The sequence below is a fragment of the Macaca nemestrina genome, chromosome 2 (assembly GCF_043159975.1).
Source record: "Macaca nemestrina isolate mMacNem1 chromosome 2, mMacNem.hap1, whole genome shotgun sequence".
Taxonomy (NCBI): domain Eukaryota; kingdom Metazoa; phylum Chordata; class Mammalia; order Primates; family Cercopithecidae; genus Macaca; species Macaca nemestrina.
In genome coordinates this window covers 136,710,041-136,727,503 of record NC_092126.1, presented here as the reverse complement: position 1 = coordinate 136,727,503, position 17,463 = coordinate 136,710,041, and the positions used below count along the sequence as shown (strand labels likewise).

At 42.9% G+C, this 17,463-nt stretch overlaps 1 pseudogene; it reads left to right on the top strand.

The window, feature by feature from the left end:
* Positions 1 to 506: 506 nt before the first annotated feature.
* LOC105479674 (G patch domain-containing protein 11-like) lies at positions 507 to 1,297 on the top strand (annotated as a pseudogene).
* Positions 1,298 to 17,463: the final 16,166 nt, after the last annotated feature.

The window sequence follows — 17,463 nt, the reverse complement described above, 5'->3', positions numbered from 1 at the left end:
AAGGAAAGACAATTACCAAAGTCCTAAAGGGGCAAAATAAGGATGAAGCATGTTGGGGGTTGAGGGAGACACAGAGAGGGAAGGAGGAGAAGGGGGGTGCAGAGATGGAGATGGGGCACAGATTCTATAGAGAGGACATCCTGTTAGAAGCTGAGACCTATAGGTAAAGGGTAAAGTGGAAAATTAATGCCCTGACTTCACAGTCTGGGCTCCCCATGAGCTGAACCCAATCAGATGCCAAAAGACAAGGGAGCCCACTGATAAGGTTCAGACAGGTCAGCCTCCCAGGACATAGAGCAGAGTGGAAGGAGGGAACATAGCATAGGTTAGAGGGACAAAGAGAAAATATCCACCACACCTAGTTCTCCAATTCTGAGAATTTAAGAAATGATAAAAATGGTAGGGAGCCGAGGCCCGGAAGTCCAACACTGGTCGGTGGGTGCATGCCCAGCACACACTCCCCGGAGCTGAACCAGGGCGAGTAGAGAACTGTCAAATACTATAGCCATGTGAAGTTGAACATGGCAGAAGAAGAGGACTAATGTCTGATTCCTTCATTAATGTCCAAGAGGATATCAGACCAGGCTTGCAAATGCTAAGGCAAATCTGAGAAGCCCATTGAAAAGAAGAAAAGCAACAGGAAGCTAATTTGAAACTCAGGCAAAAGAGTTTAAAAGAAGAACAAGAAAGACGTGACAATGGGTTGAAGAATGCACTAGGCTGTGAAAACAAAGGGTTTGCCTTGCTCCAAAAGATGGGCTATAAAAGTGGTCAGGCACTTGGTGAGAGTGGGAGTGGTATTGTTGAACCGATTCCTCTCAGTATCAAAACAGGGAAAAGTGGCATTTGGTCATGAGGCATCATTAAAACGGAAAGCAGAGGAAAAATTAGAAAGCTACAGAAAAAAGATTCACATGAATAACCAAGCTGAAGAAAAAGCTGCAGAACAGTTTCGAATGCAACTTAAAAATAGGCAAGATGAAATGAAGCTAGAAGGAGATCTCAGAAGAAACCAGTGAGTCTGTCAACAATTGGACACCCAGAAAAATATTCAGGTTCCCAGGGAAGCACGGTTGTTTGAGGCTTGAAGAAGAGGCTTGAAGAAGATAAAGAAGAAAAAGAATGGGATGAAGATGAATATAAGAGTGAAGATTTAAGTGTACTGGAAAAATTACAAATATTGACTAGTTATTTAAGAGAAGAACTTCTGTATTGTATTTGGTTTGGAACAGTCTACAAAGATAAAGAAGACCCCTCTCCAGATTGTCCAGGACTAACTTCTGCAGGTCATGACTAAGATTATTCCCAATAAACTGGAAAATTGAAAAATGTTATTATTTCTTAGGGACAGACAATTCAGTAGTTAGAAATCCCAAATTTTTTATGCCAGTAAAGAAAGAGGGATTTTATATAATGTTTTGTTCTTTTTATTCTTTAGAATATGAGAGTTCACTGACTTGAAAAAATAATGTAATACCATTTCAGAACACAAGTATCATAGAGATGGACAGTTACCGTTTATTGCTGTATTGTGATAGGTGAGGGGTTTAAGGACACCAACAGGTAACTCTCTTGTTCCCCTCTTCACTTTGGAACAAGTTGAGAAATAGGAAATGGGAGTCAGAGGAAGAGAAAAATATCCACTTTATCAGTGAACAAGCTGAAATAGAGAAGGCTGCATTTTTCTCCAATCAGACACTAATATTTCTCCCTGATTGGAAAGAACTGTGAGCCTCTGCCTTGTTGGGGCAGAGCCCATCTTTTCATCCTGAGACCAGTTAACTTTCAAGGTCCACCAAGGGCTGGACCACACATGCTCAGTTCCTTCTTGTATCACCCATAGGATGAGACAGTTCTCTGTTGGGAAGGAATTAATGAGGGTTCAGGGAGCTTTTTCCTACACTTCTCGCTTTGAAGGAGCAAGGAGAATTTCCCTTCCCTCCATCCAAGCATGAAGAGGAGGGGAAACGTATTCCCCTCAATAAGACTGATGTCAGAGGCAATGTTCCACCAGTACTACTAAATTCTAATCCATTTTACAGACAAAATAACCGTGATAATTTCTGGTAAAATCATGAGTTTTCATGACAATGTCTATATCCATTAAATGTGATCTGTTGGAAGTTTTGGCTATAGAAACTTAAGAATTGTGAGGAAATTCAAATATCATGTGATCCAAGTACTTACTGAAACCCCTTGATAGCATTCCCAGCGAGTGATAATTCAACCTTTGCTTTTATTCTTCCAGCCACAGAGAGCTCACTGCTTTAAAACCATTCCAGGCAGGGCGCACTGGCTCACACCTACAATCCCAGCACTTTTGGAGGCAGAGGTGGGTGAATCACGAGGTCAAGGGATCAAGACCATCCAGGCCAACATGATGAAACCCCATCTCTACTAAAAATACAAAAATTAGCTGGGCATGGTGGCTCACGCCTGTAGTCCCAGCTACTCGGGAGGCTGAGGCAGGAGAATCACTTGAACCGGGTAGGCGGAGGTTGCAGTGAGCCAAAATCGTGCCACTGCACTCCTGCCTAGCGACAGAGCAAGACTCCATCTCAGAAAAAACAAAAACAAAAACAAAACAACAAAAAAACCCCATTCTTACTTGGTAGCTCTAAATTATTTTCATTGTCTTCTCTTAAACTGGAATCTGCTTGCCTGTAATTTTACTGAATACAGCTAAGGACATACCGTGTGGCATACTATGAGAGGGTTCCGTCCAGGGTGAGGCATCAAAATCATGAATCTTTTTAAAAGTTCATATGCTCAGGTATCTCTCCTCATGATTGATGTTGACTTATCTAGTCTAAGGCGGTTCCTGGATATCTATATCTATATTTATTTTGAAGTCCCAAGAATGAATGACAAGCACCTGAGGATAAGAACTAGCGCTGAGATTAAGTATGGTGCGCCACTGTTCTTTGGGTAGAGTTGTGATCACCTCTGTGATTTTATAGCTCACCTTTTAGTTGCATTGAGCAAGAGATCAATCTCTTCTTTTATTAGAAACAGCATGCGTAAGAAAATCACAAAAACTAACCTATACTTGCTAGGGTAAGATAATCAGTAGTATAACTTGTGTTAATCTCTGACCTAATATGACCTAATTCACTTTTCAAGTTTAACTTGGGGATCTTTACAAAATAGTAATAAAAGGATCCCACCCCAAGAGATTCTGATGCCACTGGTCACTGTGACTTGGATATCACTGCCCTTGATTCTAAAATGCAGCCTAGCTTGAGCCACTGATCTAGTTAACTCTGGGGCCTCAGTTCTTCATCCAGAAAACTAATCATTATTTTTATGAATGTAAATATATATATATATATATAAAATATTTAAGTATATATAGTTGGATGCTATTGTTTAATTTTTTTGTTTAAAAAAAAATTATAAAATTGGCCAAGCACAGTGGTTCACTCCTATAATCCTGGCACTTGAGGAGGCCAAGGCAGGCAGATCACTTGAAGCCAGCAGTTTGAGACCAGCATGTCCAACATGGTGAAACCCCCTCTCTACTAAAAATACAAAAATTAGCCGGGCGTGGTGGCACGCACCTGTAATCCATCTATTCAGAAGGCTGAGGCATGAGAATTGCTTGAACCTGGGAGGCAGAAGTTGCCATGAGCTGAGATCATGCTGCTGCACTCTAGCCTGGGTGACAGAGCAAGACCCTGTCTCAAAATATATGTATATATTAAAAATTATATTAGTATCTATTAATAAAACAGAGGAGTACATTTTACCCTTGCCATTACAGTCAATATTTTGGTGTCATTTCAGCCAACATACCAACATTCAGTCAAGTCCCAAAGTCAAATGGATAATTTCAGGTGGAATCAAGTTAGACAGGAAATGGCCTTTCTCCTCTGACTGACTATGGGGACAACCTACACCTGCTCAGTGGCCTAAAATATTTTAAATATGTTCATGACAATTATGCTAAGAATGCCAGAATAACACTGATGGAACCCATGACTTCATCAGGATTGTGATCTACATTTACAGGCCTAGGACTAGAACTGGACCAGCTTAGAGAGTGGGAGATACCCCTCCGTTCTTGTCCATCAGAGGATAAAAATATAGGCTTTCGGTCAGGTGCGGTGGCTCACTCCTGTAATCCTAGCACTTTGGGAGGCCGAGGCGGGCAGATCACGAGGTCAAGAGAACAAGACTATCCTAGTCAACATGGTGAAACCCCGTCTCTCTACTTAAAATACAAAAATTATCTAGGCGTGGTGTTGTGCGCCTGTAGTCCTAGCTACTCAGGAGGCTGAGGCAGGAGAATCGCTTGAACCAGGGAGGCAGAGGCTGCAGTGAATCAAGATCATGCCGCAACACTCCAGCCTGGTGAGAGAGCCAGACTCTGTCTCAAAAAAAAAAAAAAAAAAAACAGGTTTTCAGCTGGGTGTGGCCATGCAGGCCTATTGTCCTAGCTACTCAGCGGGCTGAGGTGGGGAATCCCTTGAGCCTAGGAGTTTGAGACCAGCCTGGGCAACATAGTGAGAGACCCCCATTTTAAGGAAAAAAAAAAAAATCAGGTTTTCAATATGAGTAAAAACTTATTTTTCGGCCTTTTATGACTTTATAAGTAGGCAATAATGAACACCGAGGGAAGCAAAACATTGAAAAGAATTTTAAAATTTGTTTTAGAACAGTCATATGAAATTTGAAACTGCAAAACAATGTAAAATTTAATGCAATGTCATTTACTTTTATGTATATTGTGCTATGTTTATTTTCAAAGTCCTATCTAGAAATTCTAAAATGTCTTTTCTTAATTAAAAATCAAAAATACTGTAGTTTCTGAAATTCAAAATAAATACCTTAACATACAAAAAAAATTAAATTAAAATGGTAAATCCACCCTAGAAGTCCACAAGTCAGCTTTCATTTAAAAGGAGGTTGTTTCTCTGCACATCATTCAAGTTTGTAAAATTACATACCAAGAACCTCCCTAATGTTCATACCAGACCCATTGCCTGCCCTGGCCTCTTATTGCTGGGCTCATTAACTCAACAAATACTTATTTAGATCCCACCATGGTCAGAGAACTGTACTGGTGCAAAGTGGCTGAAGAAAGGGCAGTTTACAGGGAATGTCAGACCTGAGCTTCATGTCTCCATCAGGAAACAACTAATGCATGTGGATAAAATAGGGCTCTCCTCAGCCATCACCAGTGTGAGGACAGCGTCACAATAATATCCTCAATGTCAGTGGAACCACCGTCCCTACAGGATTCCATCATTGTCTCTGCAGCTGTATCTAGGATTATCAGCAAGAGTCTTAAATACCCTTGCTGGGGTATCCCTTCCTCTATTCTCTTATTTCCAACAGGAGGCTTCTTCCCTATTCCCTGGAAGGGAACAGCAGTAGAGTGACCCCCTTCAGCTCTTCCCTGCTCCTCCCCTTGGAAGGAGGAGTAATGAATATGATTGGTGAGATGAGCCCAGCTGACATTTCTTGGGCCACCTTTGTCCTGGGCAGGGCCACTGCACTAAGCAAGGACAGCAGGAGCCACCTACTCTTGCCACGCATGGTGGTTGCTTGTGCCACTTGCTCCTTCCAGTAATCAGATGAAGTAGGGCCTGCTGCAGGCCAGCCTAGCCAAGCTTCCAATTTCCCAGTTCCAGTTCGTTAGCCTGCAACTAAATATGCAAAGCAAAGTCACGTGAATCCCAAGGTCTATGTGAGACAGAGAAGCTCTGTGGCCAACTCGCCTAAGCCCATAGGGCTGCTCAACGTTATCAGATTTGGAACAAGGAGGTAATATTGGTCACAGCCAACCTTCAGAGGTAGCTGGGAGCTAAGTGGCTCCTTCCCCATAGCTCACTGCTATGTAGCATGTTAGAACAAAAACAAGTCTTAGACCAAATTTTCTGTTTGTGTAATCATTTCCTAGAGCATGTGGGCTCAAAATAATCATGCAACCTGTTCTGTAAACTCAGAGACATCTTGTTTTCTATACTTGGGCTCTCCAATAAGAACATTTCAAGAGAATTTCATTCACTTGTAATCAACTCCCTTTTAGTTGGATCAAACAACAGGTGCCTCTGAGAACTGGAGGACACAGAGCTAAGTGACCTTCTAACCTTCAGTTTGTGCTGTCATATTTTCCTGGCCGGGGTCTTAAACCTCCTTGACTCAAAGGTGGTGATGCCTGCAGAGTCTTTCTGGCAAGCAAATATTTTTAACCAATCACTCATCTGGTGAAAATTATTATTTCTACACATCCCTTATGCAAATAAAAACCCCTCACTGGAGATTTCAGATCGAGATATTTGAAGCCACCTCTGGAAGGTGGAGTCCTATTTAGGCTCTTTCAAATCCCAGCTAATTACCCAGACAGTGGGAATTTCAGATGAGAATTATGATGGATTAGAGCTGGCTGAACATTTTTTTATGCTCCTCTATTTGGAAATCTAATTCCCCTCCCTCTGAAACTAGGCCAATAGGATATAGATAGATAGGAATAGAAATAGAGATAGAGAAACAGAGAGAGAGAAAGGCAGGGAGGGATTTTAAGGAATTGGCTCATGAAACTGGGGAGGCTGACAAGTCACTTCTATGGGGCAGACCGGCAGACTGGAGACTCAGGGGAGAAACGCCGTCATTCATGTTCAAAGGCAGTCAATGGGCAGAATTCCCTCTTCCTCAAGGGAGAACAGTCCTTTTTCTCTTTTAAGGCCTTCAACTAATTGGATGAGGCCCACCCTCACTAGAGAGGGCCATCTGCTTACTCTGAAAGTCTGATGTAAATGTTAATCTCATCTTTAAAAGACACCTTCACAGAAACATCTAGAATAATGCTTGAACAACTATCTGGGTACTGCAGCCTAGCCAGTTTGATACATAAAGTCCACCATCACAGTTAGTATTGGTGGCAGAAGATGTGATGTCACGTGACTTCCAGGGCTAAGTGATAAGAAGCCTTGAAGCCTTGGCATGGGTCTCCTGGAATGCTCTCTTGGAAGTCTGGCTCCCTGAGATCACCATAATGTGAGGAAGCCCAAGCTAGCCCCGTAGGGAGACCACATGGAGAAAGAGATGCCCAGCTAGTCTCATTGTTCCAGCCATCCCAGCCCAAGCACTGGACACATGAGGAAAGAAATCATCTTGGATATCCAGGCAGATGAGCCTTCAGATGCCTCCAGCCCCTGCTGCCATCAGGCTGCAAGCACATGAAAGACTCTGAGAACTGCCCAGCTGAGACCATTCAACCACAGAACCATGAGAGAGATTCACATATTGCTTTCTAACCTACCAAATGTTAGGGTGGATTTCTATGTAGTAATAGGTAAACAGACTACGAATGCTTGAAATGTTAACCTACACTCCCAGGGTACATATTAAACTTAACTTCACACATATGCACATCATCTATACCAAAGTATTTTAAGAAAATTACAGCCAGTATAACTGTCCTGCCACATGCTCCATTTAATCTGAGCCCATTTGCCTCCTGTGTCTGTTTCCAACAAGTTAAGGACATGGAAGGGTGTGGGGGGAGGTTAAATAGGACCCAAAACCATCAACAGGGGCCCACTCATCTTCTCCAACAGCACTAAAGTGTCTGCCAGGCCCTGCCAATAACATAACAGGTGTGCTCATAGTGTGTAGAATAAAACACAGGTGGGTTGTCTGTGGTGTAATGAGGGAAGAATGTCTCTTTATCTCTTTTATGTCCAGCTCTGTCAGAGAGATACCCCAGAGTTTGTAGAGAAAAACTCTTCCTTCCCTACCTGTTGCCCTGTGCTCTAAGGCTACAGAGAAACCAATAGGAGCTGGGAGAAATCAGGTGTCAGACACCATGCCATTATCTGACAACTGAGCTTTCTCTGACAAGGCCAGGCTCTCCGTACCTAGTTCTCCCATTTCATCAGGATGAATTGTCCCCCAGGAGGGGCCTCAGCCCTCATGCAAATTGGCTTTCCAGGGCACCCACTCCATCAGCACAGACATGGCCAGACTTTCTGAATTCCTCTTAGACTCAATCTAGAAGCTCTGCTTCCCACAAATGAAATGGTGGCAAATACTGACAATCTAACAGATTAATCAGTGTAACAGAATGACCCTGGAGTCAGAATTTAAATTTATTTTTTAGCAAGGAGCTGACAGCTGCTTCTTTGTGGAGCAAGGTTAGCAACTCAAATGGCTCCAAGCAGGGGAGATAGTCAAAATATTTAACAACTGGAACCACCTGGGCCCAGTGGGCTCAGAGCAGGCCCTGTCAGCCATCGATATCAGCCCTGCTCACACAAACCAGGCAGGTGAGTGGGAGGAATGGACAGGTGGGGGCTGTGGAAGAGGACAGCTCATGTTTCATGTAAAGAGGGAGCTGCTATCCAGCTCCAGGCAATGGAGGACATGGGAATGGAAGCCTAATGTTATCAAAAAAAAAAAAAAAAATAGAATTTTTTTTCCCAGAGAGCCTGCCATGAAATTTGTGAAATTTCCTGATTTAAATGTTAGCAACTAGTTTGAATATTTACAAAAATATCTTTGCAAGCTGCTATGGTCTGAATGTTTGTGTCATTCTCCCGAAATTCATATGCTGAAATTCTCACCCCCAGAGTGATGATATTAAGAGGTGTGGCCTTTGGAGAGGTGGATTAGGTCATGAGGGTGGAACCTTCACGCATGGGATTAGTGCCTTATCAAGGAGGCTGGGGGCAGAGCGGGGGCGGGGGGGGGGGTGGCTCCTTCACTCCTTTCACTGTATGAGGAACCAGAAAGCAGCCATCTGCAGCCTGGAAAAGGGTCCTCCCCAGAATCTGACCATCCTGATCTTGGACTTCTCAGCCTCTAGAACTGTAAAAAAATAAATAACTTTTGTTTAGAAGCCACCCTGTTTATGTATTTTGTTATGGCCAGAATGGAACAAGATACAGGCCAAACCACATATATGATCTTCATGCTATCACTGTTACTGCTTTTCCAAAGCAGACCCAGAAAATTGTCATTATTCTATGTCAGGTCACGTAAGTAGCCTGCGCATTATGCAGACATGGTTAATAGGTATTTGCACTTTGAGGGGATGAGCCTACTGGTCCTCTGAGTTAGCAGAGCTGTCCTCCACCTTGCTACATAGACCTCTAGAATGAGAAAAGTCAAATTAACATCAAGCTCTAGGAAACTCTTGGGTAAAAATATTGGTGATCCCAAATTCTAGTCTCCGAAAATTAAAGTTGGAGCAACTCATCAGGATGAATTTGGATGGACTAGGTGAGTTCTGCCACCAAAGTTGCCTGAATAAAGCTTCAAAACCATGGTAGGCATCTGGGTGAGCATTCCATGCTCTACCAAGAGCTGGCCCTTTCATAGTGTTCGTAATTTGGGGAGAAGTCACTGGTCATGTGGTGGGAGCTCCAGCAATAGGAGCATGGCAACCTGGGTGGGGCCTGGGCAAGCAAGGGCACCACTGCACTGTGGCTAAGTAGCATCTATTGAAATATACAGCCTTCACCTTCAACTACAACATCACTGGCCACCAGAAGCAATAGCTGTGTAGGCACAGCCGATTCTCCCCTCTCTCCCAGCCTGGTGCTTAGAGATGGTCTCTCAGACTGACTAACCCCAGAATTCAGGGCTGTCTTTATAGGCATGTGACATGTGCAACCACAGAGGGCCCACAGGCTTGGTTTAATGCTCATCTTGAAAGTCTTCATTTTAATTTTATTTATTTATTTATTTATTTATTTGAGATGGAGTCTCACTCTATCGCCCAGGCTGGAGTGCAGTGGCGCAATCTCAGCTCACAGCAACCTCCGCCTCCCAGGTTCAAGCAATTTTCTTGCCTCAGCCTCCTAAGTAGCTAGGATTACAGGCACCTGCTACCACACTTGGCTAATTTTTGTATTTTTAGTGGAGACAGGGTTTCACCATGTTGGACCAGGCTGGTCTCAAACTCTTGACCTCAAGTGATCTGCCCGCCTCGGCCTCCCAAAGTGCTGAGATTACAAGTGTAAGCCATAGCACCCAGCAAAAGTCTTAATTTTTCAACAAGGGTCTTGCATTTTCACTTGGCACTAAGCCCCACAAATTATGTAGCCAGTTCTGCCTCTGAGGTTCTTTAACAATTGCAGAGTGATAGCATCGAAAAGAAGGCCTTAAGAAGTAAGTACAGTTGATTCTCCTTATTCATGATAGTTATGTTCTATAAAGCCATTGCAAACACTGAATTAGTGAATACTGAACCACTGCTCCTAGGGAAAATATAAGGTTAGGTTTATGCAAGCTTCTGTTCATAATATTTTCATCAACAAATCAATACATAACCTGTTTTCTATGTGGTTTCTGTTTCGATACATGTTATTTAATATAAACAATTGATTAATTGACATTGAACTCACAGTCAAGAGCACTAAAATTCATGCTGGAATGAAGTTTATCTAACACACATATTTTCTGTGTAAGACACATTGTAGCCTTCCTGCATGCAGGCTCAAAATAGTCATGCAACCTGACATCCCTTGGGCCACTGTTGTCCTGGGCAGGGCCACTGCACTAAGCAAGGCAGGAACCACCTACTCTTGCCAAGTGTGGTAGTTGCTTGTGCCACTTGCTCCTTCCAGTAACCAGATGAAGTCGGAAACACTGGACAGCATTTCAGCACTATGCTTGGGGACCCATTGTAAACAGTGAAGTCACCAAGAAAAAAACGCAACAATGTGAAAAACAGCTCTAAATAGACCATGAGAGAGATGTTGTTGACAGCATGAGAGCTGAAATGAGAAGGGAGAGTGTCACATCGTTCCACCTCAGCTGGGAGCATGTATATCAGGTGACTCAAATGTCACCACTCTGTGCAATGTCCACAAATGCCTGTGAAAGCCCCTTGAGTATTGGTTTGGGGATTATGAATAAAATCTAGCAAGTAGATGACTTTACAAATACACAATCCACAAATAATGAGGATCAATCGCACCAACTTCCTTTTGGTATGTTACATGGGAGACCAGATATTTGGTGGGAAAAATAACATGAACATATAAAACCGCATGCTCTTAAGATAGATCAAAGCACTTACAATAATAATGATACCACATACTTATATAGCACTTAATATTAGATGATATTATAAACACATTACATAAAGTAACTCACAGGAACATCGTTAACAGCCCAAAGAGGTACTGGTACAAGGAATTTACTTTCAAATGCTTTTATATACACACTGTGAGGCTAAGCATGTGCTGGCTAGTCCAACCTTTAACTCTAAGGCCAATTGGTTGTTTTCATAAAAAAAGAACACTCAAGAGTGGTGGCAGGGCGTGGTGGCTCACACCTGTAATCCTGGCACTTTGGGAGACCTGAGGCAGGCAGATCACAAGGTCAGGAGTTCCAGACCAGCCTGGCCAACACAGTGAAAGCCTGTCTCTACTAAAAATACAAAAATTAGCCAGACTTGGTGGCACATGACTGTAGTCTCAGCTACTCAGGAGGCTGAGGCGGGAGAATTGCTTGAACCTGGGAGGCAGAGCTTGCAGTGAGAGCCATTGCACTCCAGCCTGGGTGACAGAGTGAGACACCATCTCAAAAAACAAAAAGAGTGGTTTAATGTCATATCAGAAGGACCATTGCCCCAGAGGTGTCTGCGACAAAGTTTCTGTTATCTATAATGCCATCAACACTCAAGGTTGGGCTAATTAGCATAGTGAATGTCAGAACAGGTTCTTACTGGTGAAATGATTGGCAAAACCCCATCTCTACTAAAAATACAAAATTAGCCAGGCATAGAGGCACATGCCTATAATCCCAGTTACTCAGGAGGCTCAGGCAGGAGAATCGCTTGAACCTGGAAGGCAGAGGTTACAGTGAGCCAAGGTCATGCCATTGCACTCCAGTCTGGGCAACAAGAGCAAAACTCTGTCTCAAAAAATAAAAATAAAAAAATAAAAAATAAATGGCATAATGAATGTTCAAGAAGTACTCTTGGCAGGCAACATTAAAGTAAAACATTTGGGGGATATCCTCCTCTCTTCATCAAGGTGTAAGAATCTAGCAAGACCTGTGATGTGCACCCTCTGGAATGGCAGCCAAATCTCAATCCCTAAATGGTCCTGTGTCTGTCCATTGTGGTAGGAGGATTTCTGGCTGCCTAATGCTAACTGCAGAAGAGTCTCAAGTCAGTCTTGCATGAAAGGTGCTAGCCAAAACAGCTAAAAATCACAGAGCGCTGAGAGCGTCTCACACTTACAGAAAAAAGGGTACGCACCGTTATCTGTCTGTTCGTGACTATTTGGCTAACGAATCTCTGTGTGAGTGATGGGATTTTATCTGAGGCCACTTTGTCATACAGTATACCCTGGTAGAGACAGTATAGGTAAGTAGCTAACCCTCACTCTCCTCCAACTTCTTCAGTGGGTTTTGTTATCCACTGATGGGGACAATGGTCCCCAAGTCACACAGCTACTAAGAGGTAGAACCAGGATGTCCACCCAGGCCATGTGGCTGCGGCTTCTATATTCTTAACCATATGCCATACTGCCTCTCCACCTAAAAGTAACATGCGACCTAAATCCATTGCAGCTTAGATTAATTTGGCAAATGTACAGAGCCCTAAAAATACACATATTTGCCGGAAAGAGGGAAAAAAGAGTCTGAAATTTAAAAAAAGATGAAGACAATGAACAAGTCTAAACTATCAGGAACTTTAAAATGACACAAAGTTCATATTCACGTATCTCCCTAATTCTAACACCATGGTTTAAGGTGGTATGTAAATTTTCTGTCACAGCATCTAAACATGCACATCAGTTAGAAAACATGATTGTAAAATCATTGAAATATGAAGAAATGATCCTCTTGGAGTTGATGAATTAGGGTATTTTTGTCACTGTCCTTTCAGCCATGGTAGCAAACCCACACCTCCCTGAGCAAGCATAGGCCCTGTTGACTCGTGGCTCTCCTTACAAAACCATGAGCTCTTTACCAGGCTGAAATGAAATTCATAGATAATATCTACCTATGTGTGTACTTTTTAAAAATTAATATAATAGCCTAACTGTAATATACACAATAAACAAAAGGACAGGAATTGAAAATATTACTTTAATATGTAGATATGGGGGACAAGACACACTGAAAGACATAATGATGCAGACACGTACTTGCACCTGTATGTACAATCATAATAAATGTCATTGTTAAAAGGGCAGACTGAGGTGGGCATGTAGAATTGACAATCTAAAAATACAAGTAGCTTCCAAGAGCCACGGAACTTCCTAAAATGCTAACTCTTGGTGGTTGCATTATTGGAAAGCTCAGCACATACTCAAACGGTAAAAAAAAAAAAAAAAAAAAAAAAAAAAAAAAAAAAAGTTTTTATTATATAAAAAAGAGTTAATGTCTGGATAATTACACAGGTTTTTCTCCCATACGCACACCCAGCAGGGCATTTCAGAGCTATACAGGGTTTCTGGCAATCACTCTTGAGTAGAACTATCCCGCACATTGCAGGGCATCAGCAATCCCTGGTCTCCACCCATCATATGCCATTAGAGCCCCGCAATCCTTGTGAGGACCCCACCAATTCCCAAAGCGCCTCCCAGAGGGCAGCACTGCCCCACTGAGGACCTCTGCTGTAAAGTTTTTTCTGAAACTTTGCACATCTCTCGTTCTACGGTCCCAGGAAGTAGTTGATGCTAGGGAGGAAACATCCTGCATCTATGGCCTCAGGAAAAAGGAAATTCCTTCGGCTCTCCACAATCTGGGCTCTGATGCAGCAGACTCAGGAGCAAGTTGGTCTGGAAGCAGACTGGGAATCAACAATGTTATTAAGTTCTGAACTCAGTTCCACTGGTGGTTGCTGCAACTACATGAGTATAGCAAAACTGCATTCAGCCCCACTGCAAGTCAAAGTAACAGCCAATATCCAAATCTCTCCAAATTCAAAGAGGTGCAGCTGAGTTCCTACCACTATCAAGAAATCAAAGGTGTCAAGGCTGACCATTTGGAGACAAGAAGACCAGTGCAGCTTAAACTGCTAAGCAGCAGAGTCCCGGTTTGAACCCAGGATGTCTCAAAGCCTCAGGCTCCTACTCCTTGCACCAAATCAAGGTCCTAACAGAATAAGGAGTGATCAGAGCCATAGACTCCTCACAGGAGGCTACTGCAAGAAGGCCAGTCATGAGTAACAAGGAGAGAGGCCAGGAACAGAACTTTATTCATGGGGAGCATTGGCCAAGTCTATGCTATATTATAAAAGGACTGTCATGATTCACACACGAGTCAAAGACTCTTTGCTTCAGGGAGAGATTGGTAACTACCAATAATGATAAAGAAACTGGAAAAACACCACCAACTTTGCAGGAAAGAAAAGCTTCATTTTCATCAGGATCCAGGAATAGGCTGGACAATTAAAATGAGACCAAAAGAAGGGGAGAAAGAAAGGAAGAGAATAAGCATCTGAGAGTCACTGAGCGAGGGCTGTCATCAAAGCCAAGCCTTGAAGAGAGAGAGAGGGCATGGATGCTCTGAATGCAGATAGAAAAAAAAAAACACAGACAAGAAAGAGAAGATGGTAGAAAAGGCGAGAAAAGCAAAGTCAGAGAGGTGATTAAGAGGGTCCAACATCACTAAGTTGAGAAAAATGCAAGCTTCCAGGAAGAGGGTCAGCCGACAGCATCAGAATACGTGAGGGACCGAGAAGCTGTGAAATCATCATATTTCAGAATGTAAGGTCAGTAATTCTGAGGATAAAAGTAACAGCTGCAATGGAATGCAAGATGAGGCACACAGGCAAGTGTAGAGGGATAAAAAAGGACTTTGTTAAGAAGAAACAAATGCAGAACCTCCTGGAGACAGTGAGCTATAAAAGATGCAAGAAAAAGGTGTTTGCTAAAAGTAGGCAGTAGGGTAAAGAGGTTTCTTCCCACAATAAAGAAAACTAGCATCCATAGAAATGAAGAAGTGGCTAGATGCAGTGGCTCACACCTGTAATCCCAGCACTTTGGGAGGCCGAGGTGGGTAGATCACCTGAGGTCAGGAGTTCAAGACCAGCCTGGCCAATGTGGTAAAACCCCATCTCTACTAATAATACAAAAATTAGCTAGGCGTGGTGGCACATGCTTGTAATCCCAGCTACACCAGAGGCTGTGGCAGGAGTATCACTTGAACCCGGGAGGCAGAAGTTGCAGTAAGCCAAGATCGTGCCATTGCACTCTAGCCTGGGCAACAAGAATGAAACTGTCTCAAAAAAAAAAAAAAAAAAAAGAAAGAAAGAAAGAAAGGAAAGGAGAGGAGAAGTCAGCAAAGGAGAGAAACTTCAGCTGTGGAACAGGAGGTGGCAGGGCTCTATATGAGTTCCTGTAGGGCAGGACAAGGGATTGGCTTTTGAAGGTTGGATAACCTCTCCCTCCAAACTTCCCACAGATAGGGTAGGTAATGAAAAGCCAAGTGTGTGGCTCTAGCTATTACCTTTCCTTTTCCAATGTGGGTGTCCTCATCTCAATTTGTGTGCAACCTCTGATCTCCAAGTAACCCATTTCCACTCTGACAAGCTGAGACAAACAGCCATGGGCCAAGAGAAATTTGAGCTGTGGCTCAGCAAGTGTTCTGTGGTGGGAAGGCTATGGCTAGGGAGCTTTAGCAAAGGGGAAACTTAATTCTCCCTAACAAAACTAGAGGTTGGTAGTAGTCCTGGAATTGAAGAAGCCCTGGAATTGAACATGTTTAAAGGGATCCACTTTAACAAACCTAGAAGCTCAGCATCTCAGAAAGGACAATTTTTAGCACTGAAGGCCATGCTGAGACAATGCAGCTGACAGAATCGCTACCCAGAATCTGAAACCAGCTCAAGGCTGACAGCCCAACCTGACTAAGACTAGCCAGGGCTTTGTCCAAAACACCACGGATGAGGAAAATAGTCTTCTCTCCAGTAATAAGTTGGTGATGACAGAGTCCCAAATGTCACTACCAACTTGGGAAAAACCCCTCTAATAACAAGGTAAAGATGATTTTGTCAATCTGTGGAAATGATAAAATTTTAAATTACATTCTATTTCCTAGGACAATTTTTTTGGGTCTAACTTACAAGGTTGGTGAGACTTAGCTCTTTACTATTTTAAGCACCTTAGGCACACACAAAAAAAAATGTCTGGAACTTGTTATACATAATTCATTCTCTGGAGCTGAGAATAAGAAACTAAGAGATGAAGTTTGAAATAAAGGTTAATTGAGGGGGAGAAAAAAAAACGGGACTTATTGGAGTTAAAAAGGATAACAGCTGAGGCACTTCTCACCAAACTGAATAAAAAGAACTGATATTTCCTTCTGGAGTATTTACAGAGAACCCAATATGTTCCTGTGGGGTGATTTTAAAGTATGGCCACAATTTTTTTTTGTTCGTTTTTTACATTCCCCTCTTCAGAAGGTAGACCCTCATCCTCTTCGTCTTGGATGTGTGCTGGACTTAGTGAATCACATGTAACAAATGGAACATGGCATGATGGCAGTGTGTCACTTCTAAAGCTAAGTCATAAAAGACATCACCACTTCCATCATATCTTTCTTGGATCACCTGCTCCAGGGGCAGCCAGCCGCCATGTTGTGAAGACACTCAAGCAGCCTGTGGAGAGGCCCATGTGGGGAAGAACAAAGGTCTCTCACCAACAACCAGCACCAACTTGCCAGCCAAGTGAGTCAGCAACCTCTTTTAGCAAACATCTTTTCTTGCATCTTTGATAGCTCACTATCTCCAGGAGGCTCTGCATTTGTTTCTTCATAGCAAAGTCCTTTTTCATCCCTCTACACTTGTCTGTGTGCCTCATCTTACTTTCCATTGCAGCTGTTACTTTTATGCTCAGAATTACTGACCTCATGTTCTGAAATACGATGATTTCACAGCTTCTCAGTCCCTCACATATTCTGACACTGTTGGTTGCCCCTCGTCCTCCAGCCCCAGTCAAACCTTCAGATGACTACATCTCCACCCAACATCTTTAATGCAACCTCATGAGAGAGACTGAGGTAGAACTATCCCCTGACAAGCTGCTCCCAAATTCCAGAAACTACAAGGATAATAAATGCTTGTTATTTTTCTAAGCCACTACATTCTGGGCTAATTTGTTACACACTGACAGATAATACAGTTTGCCCCTGTGCAAAGTTTTGGCAACACAGGCGCAAAAAGTTGATAGTCCCAACCATCAAGAAGATCACTGTCTACTGTGGAGATAGTCTGGTAAAGCCAACAATAACAAAACCACGTGGCTGGGCACGGGGGCTCACGCCTGTAATCTAGGCACTTTGGGAGGCCGAGGTGGCTGGATCACTTGAGCCCAGGAGTTCGACACCAGCCTGAGCAACATGGTGAAACTCATCTCTATCAAAAATACAAAAATGGCCTGGCACGGTGACTCACACCTGTAATCCCAGCACTTTGGGAGGCCGAGTCGGGCAGATCATGAGGTCAGGAGATCGAGACCATTCTGGCTTACACAGTGAAACCCTGTCTCT